This window comes from Ruditapes philippinarum, unplaced genomic scaffold (genome assembly GCF_026571515.1).
Source record: "Ruditapes philippinarum isolate M1 unplaced genomic scaffold, ASM2657151v2 ctg3276_1_1_1_1, whole genome shotgun sequence".
NCBI classification, from domain to species: domain Eukaryota; kingdom Metazoa; phylum Mollusca; class Bivalvia; order Venerida; family Veneridae; genus Ruditapes; species Ruditapes philippinarum.
Window position 1 is genome coordinate 37,567 of NW_026856914.1, and position 12,748 is coordinate 50,314.

A 12,748-nucleotide genomic window follows, 5' to 3' on the forward strand; every position below is an offset into this window, starting at 1 on the left:
TAGAATTTGTTTAAATCGTAATTTATTTGTTTGCTTTTTAAAAAAAGTAAAAAGTCAAGCGTTGCCCCGTCCGGTGGTGGCTCTTGTTTGTATGTTTTTTCAGTTAGAGCTTGCTAAAGTTTCAAGCAAATATTGCGAAGCGAGAATGGATTATTGAATCTATCATTTTAACTTGAAGCAGTAACTGAAATGTTGTTATATGAAACATGAAGCACGAAATCGTAACATGGATCAAATCATATTCCTTTAAAATTTCTCTTCTCTAAATTCTGATTCGATAATTGTATGAAGACAACTTTTCTATTATATGAATATCGTGTATCTATTTTTTTTTTTATCTTTTACCCTCAATTCTTCTAAATGGTTTACACTTTCCGTTAACATTAAGTGATTTTCTTCCTGTGACGTTATTCAAATGAAATTCAGTTCCCATGTGAACAAACATTTAATTGATCAATTTAAGCTCGATTTTGAAACTTGTATTGATCACTTTTAAGTCCGCTTCCTGGAAATATCTAGTACTGGTGACATATGAAGAAACATGGTCTTGACCCGAGTAGGGTTCAAACCCATGATCCCTGAGTTGAGAGACATACGCCTTTTCCACAACACCACCGTTCCATCCATTTCGTTAATTGTGAAAAGGAACGCATAAAATTGTACAAAAGACGATGTACATCACAAAAACAGCACAGTTCACGTGATGCGTAAAGATTTTGATAAACAATAGCGGTGGTGACACATTAACACATTAAAGAAAACAGTAAATTTCCGCGAATTTTGAGAGGAGGGTTTCCATTGTATTGTTTACAAAGGACGTGTTAATAGTGTCCCCCCTTTTTCTAAGGAAACGATTTTTACAGGTACGATTGACTATAAGACAGTCGTCAACTGTTGTGGTCTTTAGTGTGGATTTTTTGTTGTTGAAAATACGATTAATTTTTCTACGTGCATGATCAAAAACAGGGCTACAAGATATGAGCAAAATTTGAAATGTAAGCGTCTTTTTTTACAAGCCAATTGACAGGGAGGATGATCACGTGAAATACTCTTACGGTAACATTAGGTCATTGCTAATGGCCATGCCCATAACTTAAAGGGCAATGGCCATGCCCATAACTTAAAGGGCATTTGCTAATATATCGTTATAACTGTATTTGAATACTAAACATATACCATGTTCCAGTCAAACGTTTGCCAGTTCCAATGGTACATTGAGAGAGCACTATGAAATTGGGTTACATACTGGGCTTTAGTTGAACAAGAAGATATTTAGTGTCGTTTATCTAGAGTCGTGTCCAATTTTAGTCGTTTTGAGACATCAGGGTGATGTTATATAACAAGTAAATCAGACCAAACACCCATTTGCGCTTGAAATAATACAAAATGAGGACCAAACACCCATTTGCGCTAGAAATAATACAAAATGAGGACCAAACACCCATTTGCGCTTGAAATAATACAAAATGAGGACCAAACACCCTTTTGTGCTAGAAGTAATACAAAATGAGGATCAATTACCCATTTGTGCTAGAAATAATACAAAATGAGGACAAATTACCCACTTGTGCTAGAAATAATACAAAATGAGGACCAAACACCCATTTGTGCTAGAAGTAATACAAAATGAGGATCAATTACCCATTTGCGCTTGAAATAATACAAAATGAGGACCGAACACCCATTTGTGCTAGAAATAATACAAAATGAGGATCAATTACCCATTTGTGCTAGAAATAATACAAAATGAGGACCAATTACCCACTTGTGCTGGAAATAATACAAAATGAGGACCAAACACCCATTTGTGCTAGAAATAATACAAAATGAGGACCAAACACCCTTTTGTGCTAGAAGTAATACAAAATGAGGATCAATTACCCATTTGCGCTTGAAATAATACAAAATGAGGACCAAACACCCATTTGTGCTAGAAATAATACAAAATGAGGATCAATTACCCATTTGTGCTAGAAATAATACAAAATGAGGACCAATTACCCACTTGTGCTGGAAATAATACAAAATGAGGACCAAACACCCATTTGCGCTTGAAATAATACAAAATGAGGACCAAACACCCTTTTTGCTAGAAGTAATACAAAATGAGGACCAAACACCCATTTGTGCTGGAAATAATACAAAATGAGAACCAAACACACATTTGTGCTAGAAATAATACAAAATGAGGACCAAACACCCATTTGCGCTAGAAATAAAACAAAATGAGGACCAAACACCCATTTGCGCTAGAAATAATACAAAATTAGGACCAAACACCCATTTGCACTAGAAATAATACAAAATGAGGACCAATTACCCATTTGTGCTTAAACTCATACAAAAGGAACCTAAGGACCCTCTCCGGTAGTAAATTGAAAAATTGCAAGACTCTCTACAATATAAATGAAAGTACACATTTTTATTCAATCACTGAATTTCCGTTACATCATTAGGCAAAAGGTTTTAAATGAATTGTCTACTTCTTCGCAACAAGTGGTTCTTGGTAAAAGGCCCATAATTAGAGAAAGTTTTTTTTGTAAAGTCTTACAACTCAGTTGAATCCCGGAGAGAAAAAGCAACATTATTTTTTACGTGAATCAAAAAGCCGAACTTTTCTAGAAGACCCAATCACTGTATAAACGAACAAAAATGGGACCTAGTTTTAGTCCTATAACGTTCAGGTTCGTAATCTATAAATCCCTAACCCAAATGTTGATGAGTTTGCTGTTTAAATAAAAAACACTAACAAAATTTTTAATATGAGATTTTTCATTTTATAGCAAACAACCATACGTTAATATATTAATTTATTTATTCCCAACAATAAAAAACAAACAAACAACTGAGGTGAACATGACACCATTAAAATTAGATATTGTATAAGCCCTTAAATCTATTAGTATATGGTGGAATATCATGGTCTGAATTAGTCAAAAATTCACGATATACAATTGTTTTACCAGGACAACGATATGCACTTATTTTCGAGCCAATGTTGTCTTGGTTTTACACGAGGTCAACTATATGCAAAGATGGGAAATTTCGAAATTTGTACATGTTACATTGCAGTTGTATCTTGAGGAAGTTTCCTGAAATTTCCCATGGTTATTAAGAAAAACCTCGAATGTAATCGTTCGTTAATTTAATTTTTCCTTAAATATATAACCAAAGTACTCAGACTTTGAAGTGGGGTTTATAGGTTTGTTAAGTGCATACTTCTATTTTACAAAACCTGGTTAATATCGTGAAACAACATGTCCTTATTCATTTCTGGGTCTTAAATCATGCAGTATATGTAACACTGTTGACATATAACAAGGAAAATAACAGCAAATAAAGAATATATACGACACATAGCAAGGCCATGATTCAAGACCTAACTCGTTCTTATCTTAGACACACAAACGATTTATTGTGCATTTTGTTTATTTTTTTCTAGCGGTAGGGGACTATGCAAACGAACGATTTAATTTCTCAACACTAAACAAGTGCATTTCATAGAACTTTGAATCCTTGGACAAATAACCAATAATGCTGATGCATGACAATTTTAAAGATGTCAAGGTTTTGTCATGGCGCGGCTCAATTATTTCTTTAAATAACGTTGCAGTATTTTGACACAAGAGACAATATTTGACGATATATGTTTCTACATTTTTGTTGATACATATGAATAGTTATAGAAAAAACTTTTTCTGCTTATTTTTTTACTCCTTTTTGACCTTAAAATTTGAAATACTTCCCCGTTAATTTCTTGTATTGGCTGAATATAGATGAAAGATAGGACACCAGTGAAAATACGGAAAATATGCGGTGATAAATCATTTTTTACAGCGAAAATACGGAAAATGAAAATAAGCATTTTACTTAATCAATACTTTTCAATATTTCATTTATAAGTATATAATAAATATCAATATGATATCATTATGTCATCATGAATGAAGGCTTGATATGAAACGATACAAAAGAGTGTAAATTTGATGTGATTATATTTATAACTATATGGCGTCAGCTTGGTGCAACAGTAAACACAAAATTATATGAGCCACGTTACGACAAAACCAACATAGTGTGTTTGCGACCAGCATGGATCCAGACCAGCCTGCGCATCCGCGCAGTCTGATCAGAATCCATGCTGTTCGCTTACCAACTCTATTACAAGTAGAGAAACTGATAGCGAACAGCATGGATCCTGATCAGACTGCGCGGATGCGCAGGCTGGTCTGGATCCATGCTGGTCGCAAAGCCATTATGTTGGTTTTGTCGTGACGCGGCTCAATTATAATAAGATAAACGCGATATATCATTTACATATTTTAATATTTTCTATTCAAGTTATTTTCAAGGTTGCTGCATTTTCAAATGCATTTTTTTTCTGACAAAAAATCTGTCATAAAAAAGACACCATCTACAGCATTGCTAATTAAATGTCATAATTGTGTCATTAAATTATGATATGTTAAGAATATTTGTACAAAATAATTATACCTTGGATTTTGATTCTTTTCATGTTATAACCTTATACTTTTTTTAAAAACATATATTTCATTTTTTGCAAATCTTAGATTGGACGTTCACAAATCAGTAAAGTACTGTGAGGAGCACAGGTGGTTCTTTAGAAAATATCTGTATTTTCTTAAAAGCAGCATGCCTCCAGATGAGCGAAAATGTTTCAATAAATCAAACTTGTGAAAATCAAAACAATGTAACTAAGATTTAGGCAAAGCAGAAAGATTCAAGATTTAAGTAATAATTACACATGTAATGAGCGATTAATGGTGAATTTTTCATTATTCTACTGCGTTACTAACTCAGAATGGGCATTTTTTTGCATATTTTCACCTCTTTTGAGATAAACGTGGGTTGTAAGTGCCATTGATAATGTGTAATATGATTTCTATTGGTTACTATACAATAATATACATTTAATCTCATTTTCAAAACTTTCATGAAAATAAGCATTAATCTGGAGGCGTGCTGCTTTAAAGTGTAACTTTAATCAGTGTACAACATGTCTGGGTAGTTTAGTATGTACACGCCGTCTCATTATTTTGAACATGTGTGCAAATAACAAAATAAGTTATATAAAATAAATTTGAATTTATGTCAAGCATAATCCGGACGGACGGACGCACGCACGCACAAACAACAATGTCGAGCTATCTGCAAGCGTGCTGGACAAAAATTATAAATTTTTCGTAAGAGGAAAAATAAAAATGAAGAAATTTTATCTATTTGATGTAAGATTAATCACTTAGATTATGTAGTAGACATTTATTAGTATCATTAGTAATTATTGTATCTATCAAAATCATGTATTCAAGGTAATTTTTTCAAGGCGATATCATACCTATAAATTATAACAAAACGCATCTATCAATGCAATAGATGATGTAATTTCATGTTATATTTAATTGTTGAATTTTGCATAAGCCGGTGCCTGGGGGAGGGGGGTGTGGACGTGTCAATGCCGTTCACATGCTTAAGAAACTGAGCCTGCAATATTTTTAAGTTTGCCTGTTTGGTATCTCTTTAGATTTTCCTGTTTTGATGTTGTTGTTTTTTTCTAATTTTTCGGTTCTATCTTAAGATTTTTTAAGCTAGCCACATTATAGCTTAGTGCATAAACAAAATACTAGTACTCGACAAATAGCAAGCTTCTATGACCTTATAACAACATTATGTTGATCCTAAATGTATGAAAATATATTTGAGCCGCGTCAAGACAAAACCAACATAGAGCGTTTGTGACCAGCATGGATCCAGAACAGCCTGCGCATCCGCGCAGTCTGATCAGGTTCCATGCTGTGCGCTATCAGTTTCTCTACTTGTTAAATAGGGTTTATAAGCGAACAGCATATGGATCCTGATCAGACTGCGCGGATGCGCAGGCTGGTCTGGATCCATGCTGGTCGCAAACGCATTACGTTGGTTTTGTCGTGATGCGGCTCATTTATGTTATCTAAAAACAGTCCACTAATCGATGGATAAGATTACGACACAAGAAAGTATTCCGATCTTAAAATTTTATGTGGACTTTTTTGTGCCTTTATGGCTATAAAATGATATTTATGTTACAGTTTCATTTTAATGCTATACAGTTTCATGTATACAGTTACAAGTTATATCGACTTCATGAGACAGATAGGCGCCGGCTCTCAATTCTATTTTGATATTTGTGTGCAGTTTGATGGTGAATATCACAAGATTTATTTTCGATGTAACCAGGCAGCTTTAACATCATTGTTAACCATACGAGTAAGGTGGTGGTGGTGGTGGGAGTTTTCACTCCGGATCACGGCAGTAAGCCACGATGTATTTACCAGAGCACAGTTCAGCCGCCACATCGTTCCTGGTCAGGCTGTTAAGTGGTTTACCAATACTACTTGCCTTCACTTTCTCAAGGAAGTGACACTTCTGTACATGTCAGATGCAAATGCCTGTAGGAAAGAAACACATCTGCGGATGTTTCAAATTCCAAATTCTACCAGTTCATGTTAAATTTTGAATTCTGCTTCAGCCGGTGCTCAGGGGCGTGTACGGTAGTTTGAATTTGACTGTACCGTCCCTGAATAGGCTCAATCACACCGAGCCTGCAACATTTTTGTGCCCCCACGTTAGTGGCGGGCATTTAGATTTACCCTTGTCCGTCCGTCCGTCCGTCCGTCCGTCCGTCTGTCTGTCCGTCCGTCCTTCCGTCCGTCCTTCCGTCCGTCCGTTCACTTTTGTGTCGCACGTAACTCAAAAAGTATTTGACCTAGAGTCATGAAACTTTACAGGAATGTTGATCAGCATGTGTAGTTGTGCACCTGGGTATTTTCGTGTGGATATTTTTAGTATTTGCAGAGTTATTGCTCTTGACTTAGTAAAATTTTGCAATTTTCAACTTGTGTCGCATGTAACTCAAAAAGTATTTGACCTAGAGTCATGAAACTTTACAGGAATGTTGATCAGCATGTGTAGTTGTGCACCTGGGTATTTTTGTGTGGATATTTTTAGTATTTTCAGAGTTATTGCCCTTGACTTAGTAAAATTTTGCAATTTTCAACTTGTGTTGCATAAAAGTATTTGACCTAGAGTCATGAAACTTTACAGGAATGTTGATCAGCATGTGTTGTTGTGCACCTGGGTATTTTCGTCTGGATATTTATAGTATTTTCAGAGTTATTGCCCTTGACTTAGTAAAATTTTGCAATTTTCAACATGTGTGGCACGTAACTCAAAAAGAATTTGACCGAGAGTCATGAAACTTTACAGGAATGTTGATCAGCATGTGTAGTTGTGCACCTGGGTATTTTCGTCTGGATATTTTTAGTATTTTCAGAGTTATTGCCCTTGACTTAGTAAAATTTTGCAATTTTCAACATGTGTCGCACGTAACTCAAAAAGTATTTGACTAGAGTCATGTAACTTTACAGGAATATTGATCAGCATGTGCAGTTGTGCACCAGGTATTTTCGTCTGGATTTATTTAGTATTTTTAGAGTTATTGCCCTTCACTTAGAAAATTTTTGCAATTTTCAACGTGTGTCTCAAGTTACTGAAAAAGGATTTGACATAGTCATTAAACCTTATGGGCAGGTTGCTCAGCATATTTAGATTTGTAGCTGGGGTTTTGCTTGTGGATTTATCCAGTATTTGTAGAGTTATTTCCCTTGACTTAGTAAAAAGATTGACAGAACAGTGGCGCGGTGGGGGCACCCGTGTCCTATGGACACATTTCTAGTTAATTTTGTTTTGTTGGGCTTTTTTATGGATTAATTCTTATTTTCTCTATTTCATGATTCATCTCAACGAAAGTGTACTGCACCGTCCGGGCATCGAACCCAGGTCGCCATATTCACAATCTAACGCTCCACCTATTGAGCTAACCAGACGGTTCCATACGAGTTAATTGACAACGTCGCTTTTTAAATTGCTTATCAGTGCTTTAGAAGCCAAGCTGCCATGTTTCTGGAAATATTGCTTAAAAACCTTTTGCACGTATTGATATACAAATTTTGAAATGATGGCACACGGAGCGTCTAAATTCAAAATTTTAAATATTTAAATGTTGAACACTGCTTGAACCGGTGCTAGAGGATGTGGACAGTAATTTACACTTACCAGTACTGTCCACGACCAGGCTCAATCAAACCGAGCCTGCAACATTTTCAATTTTGCCCGTTTTGGACTTTCTTCAGGGATTCTATTTCTCTCTGTTTAACAAAACCATTTACAACACCGTTACCATTATTATGTTATTACTAATTATTAGTTTTTCAATAACAGCGTTTTATCATCTAATTTCATGCACAAAATTACTTTATTGTTGCCAATCACCTCTACCTATTTTAAATTTGAAAATTGAAAAATCATGTCAATTTCACATCTTAATCTGAATCTAAAAATCTTAGTATATTTGTTGTTACTAGTATTACAAATAATTTATAGCTGACATAAGCAGAAAATTACTGTTATGTGTCTCCAGCAAAGTGAATCTAACGAGTTGTAATTACACATTTGAACGCGCTACTTGGTGCAGTAGTAATATGATATGTAAAATTGACAGTTTTCCATTTTCTAAATTAACTAATAACCATCGATTTCATTCTTGTCGGTTATAATAGACTTAAGTTTATTAATATGAAATCGTTTTAAGTTGCTCAATTTTCTGAAATGCATTATCATAATTGAATATATCTTTCCAAGTTTTCCGAATCAAACAGTACTCACAGCTGTTGTTTCCCTATTTTCAATTTACAAGATAAAATTCGCAAATTATGTAAATCATATCATGCATATTCTGTTGACATGGGAACAAGTTATAAAAGGAACTCAACTGAGGTTTATAAGCCGAGTAACATAAAATTTGAATGTTTCACATAGATAAACATGAGCACTGAAAACAGAAATATAGATAAAATATAACCAAGAAATATACAAGAAATACATTAAAAATCATATGTTTGTGCTATTCTCAGTCCGATTGGAGTGAAAAGCGTTTAAATGCTTTTCAAATTTGGGTCATTTTTCACTATTATAATAATTCTTCTGGAAAAGCGGAGCGAGCTAATGGTCACATAAGTTATTAGTTTAGATCTACATCAAATGGAGTAATAATCTCAAAAAAAGAATTCCAGTCCCATCATGTCAAAAAACCTCAGTGGAGTCCCTTTAATATCAGGAAACCTGAAAATCCTGAATTTAGCATTATTTGTATTGTTTTTATATACAAAAATAGTGCTTTCGGCAAATGCCTTAGAGTTTTGTCCATGTGTTGCAGTAAAATTCTTATAGATATTTCGAATAGTCGAAAATTGGCTCTGTTTTCTAGACTGTTTTTTGTACTAGATATCATGACCAAAATGTGAGTAGCTTGTATCATTTGTGAACATTACCCAGAGCTTGGCTCTCTATTTTTTGTGACGACGGTTGTTTTGGAATCTGATAAAAAAAAGGCATCAATATGTAACATGACGATCCAGATTGTTTTTCATATCAAAGCCTTTGAGTTGTATATGAACATCCTGTATTTTATAGAAAATATTGCAAGTAAACATAAAATGTTGATTTTATTATTATTAATTAATTTATTATTATCATCATCATCATCATCCTCATCATCATTATTATTACTATTATTATTATCATCATTATTATTATTATCATTATTATTGCTATTTATTATTATTATCATCATTATTATTATTATTATTATTATTATTATTATTATTATTATTATTATTATTATTATTATTATTATTATTTAAAAGCTGTTAACGTTTATATGATTGACAAACACTGTTTTTGCCTCCATTTTGGTTAAATTGGTATATGAGCAAGAAGTCATGTTGTAATTTAGCTTCATCTGTTGTAACATCGTAAGTGAACAGAATAAATTCGATTGAAGAAACTTAGTAACAATGCTCGTAACAATCAGCCAAATCTTTCTCCTGTTAAGGAGATATCATTTATACGTGTAAACAATTCTGTTGTTCTTATTTCTAGTTTCTTAAAAATAAGATTCGTTGAGATGTGTAAATACCTTGGTCACTATTACGATTACAACATAGAAAGAACAGAATCCCTAAAGAATGCCTGAAACGGCAAAACTGAAATCGTTGCAGGCTCGGTTTGATTGAGCCTGTTTATAGACGGTAGTGCTAAACTGCTAATTGCAATCTACCGTCCACGCCCCCTAGCACCGGCTTAAGCAGAATCCAACATTTAAAAGGAAATGGTGAAATTTTGAATTTATAAACATCGGCAAATGTTTTCATACGGCGGTTATAATGGAACCTTCAATGAATATCACACTTCCGTGCCAATTCATGACAAGCGGCGTATGGTCCCCAAGAAGGAGAATGTGTGTGCCGAGAAACGAAAAAACAATGGGCGGAACTAAATAAAATAGAATTTTGAAAGGGGTAAGAGATTATGAAGCCTGCATATCGCAGATAACTTGTCAGACAATTTAAAAATCAGGCAGTGTATCCTTAGGGTGATTATACAGTATTCAAGTAGGAATACTAGAATCGCCCAACAAGAAAAGTCCAAATAGACCTAACAAAAAGTACCACAGACATGCACACACAACGATAATGTCGTGCTGAACGATTTTCAAGGATCGAAAATGTAATATCTTAGATTAAATGTAAGGGGAGAGTTTTCGTGGCCGCCACACGGCACAAATTACACTGAAATACATAATCACATTTACTCAAATGCATGATCGGAGATTGGTACATTGTGTACATCCAAAACTTTACATTAATTCATCTTTCATTCAAGCTTTACTGGTACATGTAAACTAAGACTGCGCATTATTTGAACGCGTGTTGCGCAGAACTCCTTACCTCTCGTTTTTTTCCCTTGTCATATGGCGATCTTTCAGCTTTAATGGTGAAGGAAGACCTCAAAGGAAGAGACGTGTTCAGTCATTAAGTAACAACAATTTTTAAATGGAAACAAAAATATTTAGGCACGAGCGGGCACCTGGCAAGAATCAGTTAGCGGGACAGATTTCTCGGAACCAATCTGCAAAGCTCAATCGGTTAGAGCGCGGAACTTGCCATCTTGACATCGTGGGTTCGATTCCCGGGCTAGCCAACTAAAATTACTAATCAGTCTTTCGCGTGAAACTTTAAATTGAGGTCATGTGTATGAGTGCTTAAACACTTTGCACGTTGAAGAACCAGGAGAAGCTTCTGGAATTGGGGCATCTTTCTGTATCTTGCGCTATCCTCCAAATAGAAAAGGACTGGCCCAAATGAACAACCGATAAATAAACTCGAAATACACAAACACAATGGATTCCTCACATAAAAGAATCCCAAGTTCCTGGCGGGATTACAATCAAAGACAAAAACCTCTCGGCCACTGCTTTCCTTTAAGAGCTATATAGCCAAAGAAAACGTGTACATGTGTATATACTGGTCTTCAGTAAGGGGCTGACTTAAGTTACTTGAGCGAAGCTCTAAGGTTTCTCGCGCCATGAATATTACTTCCTTACCAAGCATTATAAGGAATGTTCTAAAACTCAGCTACGGATTTTCATGATATTTATGATTATACAGCCGTTCTAAGTTAATATATTGCTCATAAACACAGTAAAGCACAGTTCCATGAGTTATTTAATCACATGTTAAATGTATCTAAAGCAACAAATATGGATTTAAAGACAGCAAAAAGTAAACATGTTCATATTTTTATATATTTTTTATTTTCAATAGTTTTGCATTGAAAAATATTTGATAACAAAATATGGAGGTGACAATACGAAAACATCATCATTAACAAATATAGTATACAGTCGTCCATTTAACATTCACACTTATATAACAGACAAACATACAATAACAAATTTATAGCACAGTTCAGTTATACTGACCTGAATTTTTGAATGGGAGTGAAATATTGGTATCTAAGATGAGTAAATGATTTTTCCCTTTTCAAAAAAAAACAATAACAAGAAAGAGAAAGGTATGATATAGGTAAATTTGTGTTAAGAAAAGATAACACTAACAAGAGGGCCATGATGGCCCTGAGGTCGCTCACCTGTATATAGGCCCCCCAACCCCCCCCCCCCCCAACGTTGCAGAGCCAATTTAACCCAAGGGCTTTTATTTGCACAAACTTGGTAGACACCCATAAGAAGATGTTTCATGCTAAACATTTAAGCTCTAGCTCATTGGGCTTTTTAAAAGAAGATTTTTTTAAAGTTTTTACTATACACATATAGTTAAAAACAATGACACCCCTGCCGGGCCGGGCAAGTTTTGACCCCAGGGCTTTTATTTTATTTCAACTCTAGCTATTTGGGTTTTTTCAAAGAAGATTTAAAGTTTTTGCTAAACACATATAAAGAAAATCAATGACCCCGGGGCGGGGCCAATTTTGACCCCTGGGCTTGTATTTGAACAAACTTGGTAGACACCTATTAGAACATGTTTGATGCTCAATATCTTGGCCATAGCTCTTTGAGTTTTTTAAAAGAAGATTTTATAAGTTTTTACTATATGCATATAGGGAAAATCAATGACCCCCCGGGGCGGGGCCAATTTTCACCCCAGGGCTTTTATTTGAACAAACTTGGTAGACACACATTAGAACATGTTTCATGCTAAATATCTTAGCTCTAGCTCTTTGGGTTCTTTAAAAGAAGATTTTTAAGTTTTTACTATATGCATATAGGGAAAATCAATGACCCCCAGGGGCGGGGCCAATTTTGACCCCAGGGCTTTTATTTGAACAAACTTGG